The sequence below is a fragment of the Pempheris klunzingeri genome, chromosome 17, assembly GCF_042242105.1.
Source record: "Pempheris klunzingeri isolate RE-2024b chromosome 17, fPemKlu1.hap1, whole genome shotgun sequence".
Classification (NCBI taxonomy): domain Eukaryota; kingdom Metazoa; phylum Chordata; class Actinopteri; order Acropomatiformes; family Pempheridae; genus Pempheris; species Pempheris klunzingeri.
In genome coordinates this window covers 22872495-22886403 of record NC_092028.1, presented here as the reverse complement: position 1 = coordinate 22886403, position 13909 = coordinate 22872495, and positions in this window count along the sequence as shown.

Genomic DNA, 13909 nt, shown 5'->3' with positions numbered 1-13909 from the left:
GAGGAAAGAAATCCACCAAATGCTCCAAATCCTGGTCCCTCATTTGTTGTGCTGATTAAACTAAGGTGTTGATTAATGTGAGCGAAGCCTCTTTAACAGCAGCACCCTGTGGGCTTTGCTCAAGAGCACTTTGGCAGCCAGGTGTAGAAAAGGTTTCCATTTACAGTGATAACTTCTGACTGGCCTGAACTCCAGCACCATCATTTTCCTTCTACGTTCAGGCCTGACCTTTTTCTCTCACTTCCTTTTTTCACCTATTTTCTTTTCTCCTTACTGTGCCCTGCCTCTAACCTGGTATGACAAACACAAAGGTTAGAGAAGCAGACAGCTGTTAGTAGACCAGCCTCCCCCTGCCACCTCAGAGTCTCTCCTATAGGCACGCACGCCACAATAAACATACACACTGAAGCGTCTGCATGATAGCGCAGGCACGCATTCACACCGTCACCCTCGCTCTGTCTGCTCCTCCCGCCGCACATGATTCCCTTTGTCAGTTTGGGTTGCGGCCGAGGAGGAAGCCTTTTCCAGGTGTCCCTGGATGTTCTGAAGCTGCCAGGCCAGGTGTACTGTGCAGTCACTCCCTGTGCCGGGGGAGCAGGCCGAGCTGAGCCGGCCGAGCTCAGTCGCCCACGATTGTATCTGCGGGGGCCGCCCTCGGACTGCGTGACACCGTGACCCCACCTCTCCGCTCCACTGCCTCGTATACACTTGTTTAATACAGCTACAACATATTCCTGACCACAACGGAACAGAGGCTGACTCACAGAACATGAGACACCCCTGACCCTCGTTCCTTTCTTCACTTCAGCTCTCGCACTCAACACTTCTTGTGCTTTTGCTCTTGGTGAGCGTCTGACTCCAGCCTGTATCTGCCCCGACATGATGCAGGCAGACACACAGGATGCAATGCGGTAAATGTTTCTCACTTTCTCCATCGCCTCCTCCCCCCTCACACTGAAAACACCATGATATCCTCACGTTGTAGCGCGGCATCTCCAGAGGACTTACTGTAAAGAGAGATAAAAAAGCACAAACAAACATCCAACATGCTTTTTTCCCCTTCAGCGGGCTGAGTGCATTAGTGACCTTTTAAAGTGCTGTCTCCCTAGTGCTTTGCACACACCCAAAAGAAGAACAAACTACTAATAGGGCTAAAAAGCTGACACACTTTAAACAAAGATCAAACCATTTCTTGGCTATGAGGCTGTGCTTGCTACATTAATAGTATTCAATTATGTAGCCAAGACAAACAAACAGCAGCCAAATGTGTAAATGTTTCTGCAGAATGAGGAGCACAAATATGTAAAAATACTGCTTTACTTTCTATATACAGAGTTAAGTGCAGTCACCCATTGTTCTATAAATTTCACGACACCGTAGATCCATTTTATTCTGAAACAAGCGCTTCACATTTCATTCCTCATACAGTACAACTGGGAAATAAAAGGCTGGGATTCTACAAGAAACAACAGCCATGCAGATGGAGAAGGATGAGGACACTGAACACAACAATAAAAACAGACTCACTTCACTGTTTGGTTCAGGAAAAATACAGGGCTGCAAAGTACATTTGAAACGAGCAACTCGCAGAGATAGAAGTATTTGTTTTCTACATCTACCAAATGACCTTATTGGGTAGAATCGTGGGAGGCAGTAAGCTCACACCATATGACTCTAATTGCAGCAAATCTGTATGCGTGTGTGCGTGTTTGTGCGAGTGAGCATGCTTGTGTGTGCGGACTGCAGTGGTGTTTGCGTGAGCGGATATCAGACAGAGCTACAGGGCCTACGGCAGGGAACTGCGGCGAGGTGGATAAGGTCAGAATTGCAGAGGGCAAATGTCAAAGAGGAGATATTACCCTCCATATTACTCCCACTCGACCGAGAGAGGCCATTACACGGTGTATTTCAGACATTAGCATCCAGATAAAATACACATTGGCAAGAGAGGTAGTCACCTTAGCTGGCTAATTAAGATATTGGTAATAATGCATGAAGCCTCTATAAGATGTCTGAGGGAGACCAGGAAATAAGTAACCACACCAGACTTTTAAAAAAAAACACAAAAGCCTCCAGATTCTTGCATAACTTTGAGCAGTCTGGTTGCACTGAGTAATAACTCCCCAAAATTAGCTCGGTCTCTCCTGCGGCTTCTTGCAGGCTGATGGATGTGTGGCATGCTAGTCATGCCGCCTTGTGTCACCTGTGCTGCGCTCACCCTGGGCAGGGAGACAGGCAGAGCGCCATGGGAGGTCTGGAGGAGGCCGGAGAGGGGGAGAAATAGACATCTGTGATTAACACATACAGACACGTGTCAGTGTGGAGCGTTCGCTGGGAGGCGCGCTGGGAGACGCTCACACACAACCTGCTCCCGACAGCACAAGTTTGCCTAAATAAAGACACGGATAAAAGGATGAGAGAATGTGGGGAGGCCGTGATGAGCCCACCAACGCATTCCCAAAGAAACGTGAGCGCTTGTACTGCACGAACAGAATCAACAGATTGAGTGAAAAATGTGTTTCATGCTGACGTGCACAGGTTTGTTCATGGATACACAAGCAAGCATGCAGGTGTCTCACACCTCCCTTCAGTGTGTGTGCTTTAATGACGGATTGTTCGTAGTGCCGTTTGGAAACATGAAAGGACCTTTGGAGACATGCCAGTTTAAGGCAGTTTGGGGGTTTGGAATGACTTAATTATTCTTCCTTAATACCACATGTTCACTCAGAGCTCCGTCTCTCTGGTTCTCTGCAGACTTTCCCAGAAAGTCCCATTGACACACTCCATGTCCAGTCTCAACCCTCAAACGTTAGAAACTGAATCTTAATTTTTGTTAATGTTGGTCATCAATCCCATCTGTAATAATAACTTTCTACTCAACATGTGAATTTGATGAGATCTGGAAATGTGAGAGCACGTAGGTGTGACGGGGCAAGAAGAAAACCAAGCAGTCACACGAGCACACGGGTTTTAAACAAACCATCAGGTCAGTGAATAATAAAATGAATTCCCAAAACGTCCAGAGTAAAGATCAGAATCAGAATCAGGTCTACTGCCAAGCAAGTGTGCACATTACAAGGAATTGTATGCATAAGTAGAAAGTTTGGAAAAAATGAAATAGAGATTTACAATAGAGAATACTGTTTTTTAAGAGCTACAGAAGCATTAGCATGAGCACAACACTGCAGCTGGTTTCCACAATAATAGAAACACGAGAGCACATCTGTACAAGTGGGTATGGCCGAGTGATCCGCTAACTGGGGATAATCTGACTGGATGACTGCTGCTGTTCCGCTGGGCTGATTCACAGACTCACAGCAGAGTCAACAAGAAATGTTCAAGATGACATCTCCTTAACGGAATACATTCACCCGGTGATTAGCGGCGAATAAGACAACGGTTCAAACAAACAGAAGAGGTAATGAGCCCCTGCGAGGTGAAGGAGACCACAGCAGAGGACAGAGGGGCGAAGGAGGCCCGAGAGCCGGCCCTCACCTCACCTACGTCTGGCTTCCAACTTCCTGTGCCGGTCCTGACGTAAAACTGGAATCGTTAAAAGGACGCTTTGAGGAGTCTTTGTCTCCGAGGACTCACACAAGCAGAAACACACACACACACACACACACACACACACACACACACACACACACACACACACTTGAGGGAATGGTTCCACGGAGAGATTCAGTGAGCCATCTGCCAAATTAGGCCATGAGCCATGAGCCCACAACTTCACTGTTCTATTCAATTTTCAATTACTGGGCTAGAGGCTTAAGCACAAGGTCTGTACACACACATCTGATCGCACATTAATATAATAGATATTTTTTCCACACACGCATCCAAGATGAGGTAAGATGAATCATGCAAACACTGAGTTATTCATTATGTTTCCATCATGGAGAAGTTAAATACCACTACTGGTTTGGAGTTTTATTTATTATTTTTTTAAATCAACACTTGGCATGAAGACGCTCAGTAAGAGATGCAACAGCTTGAGTGAGAAATTAGTTCCTGAGGGGAACAAACACATGACATCACTGATCTATATGCACGCGTTCACATGACCGTACAAACACACAGGTTCATTAATAAACACGTAAAGGCACCAACACAAGCTCTGGACACGGCGCCAGCTCCGCCCCTCCCAAAATGTCAGAGGCGTACATAGCAGGGAGGGTGTGAGGTGATAAACGCACCCGACTGAAAATGTCAGAGTGTCACCCGTTGCCATGACAGCCGGCAAAGTTTGGCAAGGACTAGAGCGCTTCAAGCCAAAGGCCAGATTATTTGCTACAGCTAATTGAGACTGTGGTTTCTAGTATGATTGTATTCAGGCTCTATAAAAAGATGCTGGAAAATCTGTATTTCTCCGTATTAATAAGGATAAAAGAAAGAGAATAACACTCCTACACCTTAATTACACTCTGCCAGAGACAGTAATCATTCAGACAAAATGAGTCAGAGACACCAAACTAAGTTGTTACAGAAACAGTGTGAAACATATTTCCGGAGCAGAGAGCTGGGGAGGCTCCACTTATTCAGACAGTAACCTGAGGGGAGCGGCCAGATGGAAGGAGGTGAAAGCTATTTAAGGGAGCGTTGGGGGTCTCTGCGGTCCCTCCTGTTGATCAGTCATCAGTAAGACCACCCAAAGGCCGCAGCTACATGTAAAACCTTTTAATGCGGCCTGGTCAGTCCAACCAAGGTCGTATTCAGCCACACTGCTGAAGAATGTTTGTACCCAACACGTCTCAAACAGGAGTTTATTTCTGGGTAAAGTAACTGGGCTGGAGTTAGAATGAGAGCTCAAAAACTAAACTGATTTCAGTGTCATTTGTTGGGAAATTAGACGAAGAAGGGTCCACCATCTGCAGATCATTCCAGTCCTGATTAAGAACCGACGGAGGATCACAGGTGGCTTTTTTCCTGGATAAACTGTCTGAACATGTATTCCTCCACATGGACCACTGACATTTCACTGGAACAACAAGGAGGGAAGCACAAACCTTCACCAATGTGGTCGACCTAAAAAAAACAAAACAGTTGTTTCTTTGACTGAATTCAGTTTTCAAAGGAGTTGTTGCCAAGCGCTCCTTAAACACATGAGCATATCGAGCCCAAGTGATAAAATCATCTGAACATCTGCAGGAATGAACATCTGTCCTTTTGGAGTATTAAATTTAAAAAATCTGTTGTGCATTAAAAAGGAAAATTTTTCAAAGTATTTCTTTCGTGAAACAGAAATGATAAATTGTTTGACTTTGAAGTCAAACTTGCCAGCCAGTGTTTGTCTGGTGCTCTCTGCTGTGTGAAGCAGCTGCTGACTGGGATCCTGGAGGCGGGAATGAGGCTCACAGTTGACTAATTATTATGGAAATGTGATATATTACTAAAGTTGGGTGCAACCAACAATTAGAAACATACAGTGAGCTTAAAAGTGATGTCACTTCCATAATCTGAACACGTGACCCTCTGAAGGGTTTAGTGTGCATTTATGTACAAACACAGAAACACGTGAATCTGACTGACGGCCAAACGTTACGTTCACACACACACTCCTCACTAAAAGTCAGGGATATTCAGCTTTCAGGATGAACCTAAAATGCATTCTAACCTTTCCAGGTGAACTTAATGTGACCTTCTCTAAACCTTTGAATGCACATGTCCAACTGTTCAGTGTCTCAGTACTTTCTGCACCAGCTGCTGTTCTCTAACAAGAAGCTTAACAGCAACATTCACAACAGGTTTGATCCATGAATCCACCAATACATTTCCTGCTTCAGTTAGAATTGGTATTTAAACAGTCCTCCTCATCCTGCTGTTCACATTCTGACATCATGAGACCAAGACGACACCTAACAGTTGATCAGCAGCACCTCAACACTGGAGGCTTCAAACAGGAAGTCCTCAGACGGAGGTGTTCACTGAGCTTAGAGGGTCACAGAGTGTCATCAGGAGGTTGGAACAGTGATACAGAGACTGGAAGAGTCACAGAAAGGAGAGGAGTGGACGTCCTTTGGCCACATCCCAATTTATTGAGACACTGAACATGTTTTGTTGTGGTATACCTACCACTGTTGGTAGGTTTTCTTTCAATAAATTGTTTAAGATGAATAAAATCACCATTGCATGCTTCTACTTAAATGCCCTACTGTCATGATATAATATCACTGTAGCATTCACTTTTTACATCCCTAACTTTTAGTGAGTAGTGTATTCAGCCAACAAGACGCATGTATGAATATATATAACGAGGTTTTTAGATGCATGTCAGATGTCTTGGGGACAGATTACAGATTACAACAGTGAGTGGATTTAAGTGATATCACAGACGGGTCAAATTCCAGGGAGGTTATGGCGACAACAGTCCTAACAGATAACAGACAAACAGGTCAGAGTGGACGGATGAACGTCACAGTTGCTTTAGTAATTGCAGACGGTGTGTGTAAGCCATCTGCTTACTCACTGCTTTGACAAGTTCCAGTTACTTGAGGCGACCCGGACAGCTCGTGTGGTGTTGGGTTGTGATCCGGACCGGCCGAGGGGCAACGAGAGCACCGCTAACATGTCTCCTATTTGCCAGATGAAGTCATAACTGTGAGACACACTTACTGCACACATGTACACCACGTGGCTGCTATTGTTTTATGTTAGAAGACGAGCAGCGTGGCGGCTCAGTGGATAGCAGTGTGACTTCTGTGTGGAGTCTGTGTGGGTTAGTCCTGGAAAGACAGACTGCCACACCTCTCAGGGAACGTTTGCTGCTCTAGAACCCTGAGTGGTGTAGAAAACACATGTGTGGACGCTACTGATGTAATAATACAGAGAGCTTACTATTATGGATCATCTTTTCAGAGAACAGTGATGTTTCTGTGGGCCCTAAAGCTGCAGGCGGAGGTAATGACTGGCCGAGCATCGTTCACAGTACGGAATAAGAAACTGGAATAAACCCTTCTGTCTATTTCTTTATCTAAATAGAAGAATTTAGAAAAGAATTTCCCCCTATGGAGGATCAAATAAAGAAAAGTCTACGTCTAAATGTTTAAAAATATCAAAAACGTAGCTGCAGACCAGTTTTTATCTGACAAGGAGTCGTAGTTTGTTCAGTAGTTTGTTGCCGCTCCGGTAAAATCTACCTTAAAATAAAAGTGTTTCTTCAGGGGGTGATGAGTTTCCACAGACGGCACATTACACTTTATCTAAGCTCCAGCTAACAAGAGCGAACCAGAGCAGAGGGGCTCCTGTCTGCTATCAGGACACCAACGTAGCAGTGAAACAAAGCGGTGGAAACACTGATCACTGAGAGTTTTTCTTTTTAATTTATTTTCAGTAGTACACAGACTGAGTGGGGTGTTTTTCCTGCTCTGGGGAGAGTAGTTTGAATTCCTGACAGCTCTTGGGAGGCTATTTTTCTCCTGATGTATGTTTTATTTCAGCCATACCTTGCAAAGCTGGGAGCAGTGCACCAGCACATCAGCCCCTCAAACTTTTCACATATCAACACATTTATTTTTATCCTCGGTTCCTTGAGTCTGTTAAAGTGGATTAAATGTGCTCGTAGTTTTAATTTCAGGGAGTTAATATGACCGACAACGTCTTTCTGCTTTCATGTTTTATATTTACTTCTAACACAATGACTACAAGTCATGAGCATGTATTTTATCCTTCAAATCCCTCAAGTTGTTTACTCATTATTTGATAGGAGTTGACTCGGCCCAAATAGAATCAATTATGAGGATTTGTTTGCTTTGTTGACTTTGTTCTTGGAAAACAGACAAATGCTCAAAGCTCCACACGTCCCTGGCTAATACGGGTCAAGACGCCGCCTCTATAAATCCGGAGGTTATGAAAACCCTCACACACGGACACAAGCAAACAGATGACTGATATTCTGACGTCTTGCAGTAATTCGGACACGGCTTGCATCTTACACACTCTGACAACACACACTAGCAACACAGTCAACACAATCACCTCCTGATCCGCAAAAGGCCAAGTGTTGACTTTGACAAAGGCCAAATCACTTTTCACTCCCTTTCAACCCCCCCCCTTTCCTTCCATCGTCCGTTCACGCCTCTCAGCCCGTTACCTGCATTACCCATTGATTACCTATTGTTTTTCTTAAGCATTTGTAATATAACCCAGTGAGGAATTCACATAAGGCTGCAGCTCACCATTATGTTAGAAGACGCTACATTTCCAATTATTTTCTCACCTAATTGACTCCTCAGTCTGAGGTCACGTCCCAAATGCCTCGTTTGTCTGTCGGACCATCAGTCTAAAACCCTGATGTTTCCTGATGTGAAACAGAGGAAAGCAGGACGTTGTCTTTTTCCTTTAAAAAAGAAAAACTAAATAATTACTCAGTTTTTCTGTAACTTGACTCATTGATTAATGGACTAACTGTCGAAGCTCGAGTGTTTTCCACCACACGTGAGCAAGAGGTGCATGAAAATGGCCGCGGCTACATGCGTTAGACTCCCAAGAGCCTGCTGTTTTTACCACAACATGTTTGACACCTCGCTGTGGTTAACGTACAGTATTGTGTTTGGGCTTTTCCAGTATAAAGAATCTGGTGGCAAGACAAGATGAAAACATGTGTTGGCATCAAAGTCTCCAGGGGAGAAATGTCCAGTGTTCCTGAAGCTCTCACTCTGCCTGGCTTTTTTTTTACCAGCTTGTGTTTCTGTCCAGGCCACTGGATTCTTCCAGGATAAAATCTTTTTCTCTCCGCCTGTCTCTCCTGGGCTGTTTCTCCGTGGCGCCACAGGGGAACAGTGAGACCAAGAGTGAGCCTCCGAGAGCAAATTATGTACATTTAAATGAACCGTTTCCTTGAGTCTGCTCAGCTCAGCGCTGAGAAAGAGTTCAGACGGAACGGAGCTGGAACAGGAGGTTGAGAGGATGTGTGTGTGTGTGTGTGAGAGAGTGAGTGAGTGAAAAAAAAAAAGAGTGTATCAGGGATACACACAGTGCAGCCCTGAGTAGGAGTGTAAAACCTGAGTGGACCCCAGGCCCTCGCTTAGCCTTAATAGCTTTCCTGTCTACCTCCTCCTGCTGCATTAGAGTTACATTTCCACTCTAGGGGGGGGGGGCGTTCCTTCTTTTATATATTTATTTATTCTATTTTCTATCTGTGCCCAAATGCACCAACTTCATCCGTGCAGTCACTTCACAGAGGTGGTGCTGCAGGCCTCACTTCAAAAGCCGCCTAAACGCTCCTGCAGGGGTCTGACAGCGATGGAGAGACAAGGAAAGTTTCAGCAACCATCAGTCTGCTCTCTCTCTCTCTCTCTCACACACACACACACCTGTGGCTTTGTTTCACATTCAGACAATGCATCATGGAGCCTCTTTTGTTTGTCAGCCTGTTCCATTATTTACCTCCTCCCCTTTCCCATCCACCTGGGCCTTCGGATGCCATTTATCATCCCTGAGAAACCTTGCGTCCGCTAGAACTTGAAAACCTGATGAATAAGTAAACTAGTTCCTCCACACTGCCACACACTTCCTGTCCTTTTCACAGGAACAAAGACAAAGAGCTGTGATGCAGTGCTGCAGTCACAGCCCTGAGTGGACTGCACACAAACCGCACTATACAGGCTTTGGCTTCTCTCTAAAAACTATTCCCTGACCTCCAAAAGCCTTCCTTTGATTCTCAAAGCCTTTTAACTGCTTTCAGAAATTTCCTACAAGTCATTAAAGTCATTAAGCTAAATGATAAGAAGAACTCAGAAATGGTGGTAAATGGGCCCCTTGTGAGATTACACCGCCTTTCCCCTTATCCGCCGCTCCTCTCCTATCTGTCCTGTGGCTCAGCCTACAAGCACAGCCCTCCGTCAGCTTCAGTCCTCAGCGCCGGCTTTTTCCAGCGAGCTTCCATACAGTTTGCTGTTTGCCAGCCTGCCAGCCAGCGCTGTCTAAGCATTCCTGTCCATCCAATGAGCTGGAGTCAGCCGAATAGCGATCTGCTGTTAGTTATTCAATTACTTCACCCGGCTGGCCTCCGCTCCCTGGGGCTGCCGGTGGGGGGTACCAGGGAAGATGGGTGAGCTGTGCCGTGCGGAGCTGCCTGCTCCCTGCAGGCGGAGACGGAGGCCTCCCGGCAGTATCACGCTCGTTTCCCACCATAATAGAACAGAATTAATACGGATTTAGCCAATTAGAAAAACAAGAGTCAGTCGTCGTGTCATTTCCCAAACTGCAGCCAACCTGCTTCCTCTGCTTTGTGTCTCGTGGCTTGCAGTGAATGTGCGTGTAAATCCCTGTGAGTGCCTGTGTGTGTTTGAAGTAATTGATATTGTGAAAGTATTCCCATGTGGACTGTAAGCTCCCAACAACTTTTAGGCGCACTAATACCAACAAGGCTGTAAGCCGCAAGCATACCTTGGATGAAATATCTGCTGTGTCTGCCAGGAGACAAATCTATTCTCTGCTTTCAGTAAAATACTGTCTATGCGGCAATATCTTATTTGTAGGCTGAAACGAGAGTCTCACAGGGACCAATTGAAGCTAGCTCTCTCCATCCCTGTGCTTTGTGTGCTAATTACAAGGGTCAGAAAGACTGATGGCTTAACAGAGAAGGTTATAAGACGAGGTTATCACTGTCCGACCTCCTCTCTTCCCTCCTTATTCCCCCACTTTCTCCTTTTTTGTCTCTATATCGGGCTTTTCTGCTTCTCCACGGGGTGCTCATGGATGAATGGACCATCTCAGCTGACTAGAAATCAAATCCTTGAGCTGATAATGGCTGACATGGGTGAATTTCCATATCCCCTGGACACCGTGCCAATGTTTGTGCTCCAGGTAGCACCAGTGGATGTACATGGAGGTCATGTGAAGGATCTGCCTCGTCTCCCGCTACCCCTCTGCCTCCTCAGGGGCTTCTGTCCTGCTGTCTCTCTCTGTATTTCATGCTCCCTCCATCTTTTTCTATATTGTATGTTGACACATGAGCCATGCCTCCTCTTGTGCTGCTCCTTTAGAGATGAGAGAGTCAGCGCTAAAGTGGCAAGCAGCTAGTAGATAACATGTATGACATGAAGTGCCATCTCCCCTCATGTGGCTGTTTAATTAGCGTCCCGCACATTAACGGGGGAAAAAACTTCACTCAGCACGTCGCCAGTTCACATCACATTACAGCTTCCTTAAAGTTTCTAACCTTGTTGTAACCTTGTCATGTCTGTATGTGAGGGGGTAGGAAACGAGGGGCAGAGAGACAAAAAGACTGACTCGACAGGTGTTTCTGCCTCTGCTGTCTAAACGCATTTCACAGTTGTATTTTTTTCATCTATAACAAGTCAACTGTGTGTCAGCAAACATGGTGCAATGGTACATACAGTCTCTCACCAATTACATCATGGAAATGTTAACGCTGAGATATGCAGATTGCTTCCACCAGGACCTAAATAGAACATTTACCCTACACACACACTCACCCATGCAGCACCAATGTGACTTAATATCCATCATCTCAAAGAGCACATATTAAACCATTAATGCATCGCATGCCCTCGTCCGCCCTCTGAATAACCTAATTAGTCTTTAAATGAGATGTCGGCTGGTCTCTCATATTGTCTCATTTCACAGAAATCGGGGGGGAATCCACCGAGACATGACAGATAGCGTAGTTGTCATAAGAAGTGCTTAACTAGACCTCATCACCATGACGATCCCAGAGGGATCATTTACAGTCGCATGCACACAGAAAACACACAGATTCCTCAGGAAGAAGTGTAGCGGAGGCAAACACACACATGCCTCTGACACGCATGCTAACACACCCGCTGCAGGTCCTAACTGGCTGGGTGGGAGGGAGGTGGGAGGAGGGAGGTGGGAGGTGGGAGGTGGGGGTTCCCGTTCCCCCAAGTAGACCTCGCACCCTCAGGTGATAATTAGCACTGCAGTTCAGTGACCTTGCTGGGGTTTGACCACGAGAAGAAAGAGTCTTGTTTCCTGCATCCAAAGAAAGGCAGAGCTGCAGAATGTGAGGACAGTTCGGTTTGTTGCTGATAGCAGACAACAGAGAAATACAGCAAACAGAGACGAGCTTCAGAAGCGAGACATCATTTCATATCAATACAAACTCAAACCCATCAGCAGACTGTGTGGCTGTAGGGGACGAGCTCTCCCCGACTTCCAGTCTGCTGATTGCAAGTGTTTCAAAGTTTGTTTTAATTCACGGCATAATGCACAGCAGACACTAGTTTAAGTAAGAAGGACTGCATGGTTGGGGCTGCAACTGATAAATCAATCTGTATTTATCTATTTTAATCATTCAGTCTACAAAACGTCATAAAATGGTGAAAAGTTCTCATCACAGATTTCCCAGAGCCCAAAGTGAGGTTTGGAAATTGCTTGATTTGTCCTAAACATCAGTCCAGCATCAAAACCAGAAGTTTCTGTTCAGAAAGAAAAGCAGAAAATCCTCACAACTGAAAAGCTGGTTTATTTTTTCAAGTTTATTTTTGAATAAAATAACAATTATCAGTCTGAAATGTCAAAATTATCTTATTTTTTGCTCAATGAATCGATTAATCAGCTAATAATCTTATCAGTAAAGAGGATGCACCATATAATCCTTCTTGTTTGTCTGTAGCTTCTCTGTCATGTAAGCATGTAAAGGACACACACAGGAAATTACAGTAGATTATTTCCAAAATGATGGATATTGCATAGATACACTCAACCAACTGGCCAACAGCCTGAAGCCGTTTTAGGGAGGAAACTGTGTTTATTTCTCTCCATCAGTGAACTAGTGAGCTGCTGGATGATCGACCATCAGAAACCATCACTATCACTCCCGATCGCCAGCAGCCAATGCTGCAACTGAGCACGTGTGTTGCCAACACCCTGTGTCCCTCAGGGTCACCTCCACCCACCTCTTCCCTCCACCACAGTCTGTTGTGACAGCCCTGCTGCCATGGGAGCATCTATTTCAGCACAGACCTTGATCTTGGGTGACTTCACATTCAACCCGCAGTCTCTGATCAGATGTGCCACACATAAACCCTGGCCTGATCAGCTGCAGGATCTCGAGTAAGTTCAGGCCTGGGGGAGGAGGGGGAGTAGGCCACTGATGGGCACAGCTCCGGGTCAGACGGGGGGAGATGTAAGAAAAGTCCACCTGCCGCCAACTTCCTGACGAGCAGTGAATGACAGTCACAGAGTTTCTTATGAAAATGACGCGGTAATAATGGAGACGCTCGCTCATACACAACAACAGTATCACCAGTTCCACCCTAAATTACCCTCTCCACCACCATTCTCCTTCTCTCAGTGAGTCACCCTCGCCTTCAGCACGCTCACACACACACACAAATGATCAAACTCCAGTGTTATTGCAGATGTCCCACCCTCCACAGGCGGATAATTACAGTGTTAGTGATGGGGTGAGGCGGAGGGTGGGGTGTGGGACAGACTGGGGGAGAGGAGGGGTAGGGGAGAGAGCGGAGCGGCACAATGATTCATCACCACAGCGTTCAACACACACCCCTCCTCGGCAACATGCCCGCTCCAACCCCCCGCCAGCAGTTTGGCAGCGCGCCCGAGAGTGACAAGGTGACACTGGCTCTTTTTTCATGTGCTGCAGCTCCACGCCACTCCAATCACACCGTGAGCAGCACCTCTGCTTCACAACAACACACCAGCCGCTGACTGGCAGGAGGAGAGGCAAACCGGAGCTGCGATCAGACATAAATCATTCGCTTGTTGACAAGCGCCGCCAAATGTTGATTGCTTTCTGGTTATCTTCAAACCCCTTGTTTCATTGTCTGTGTTACTGGCAACATATGTTGAGCATAAAAGACCAATGTGTAAATAAAAGTCCGTATGTTTGTGTGTTGACTGGAATGAATGAATCTGTATCTTCGCAGCGATGCAGCCTTTCTGCTGTGAGCAAAGTTTT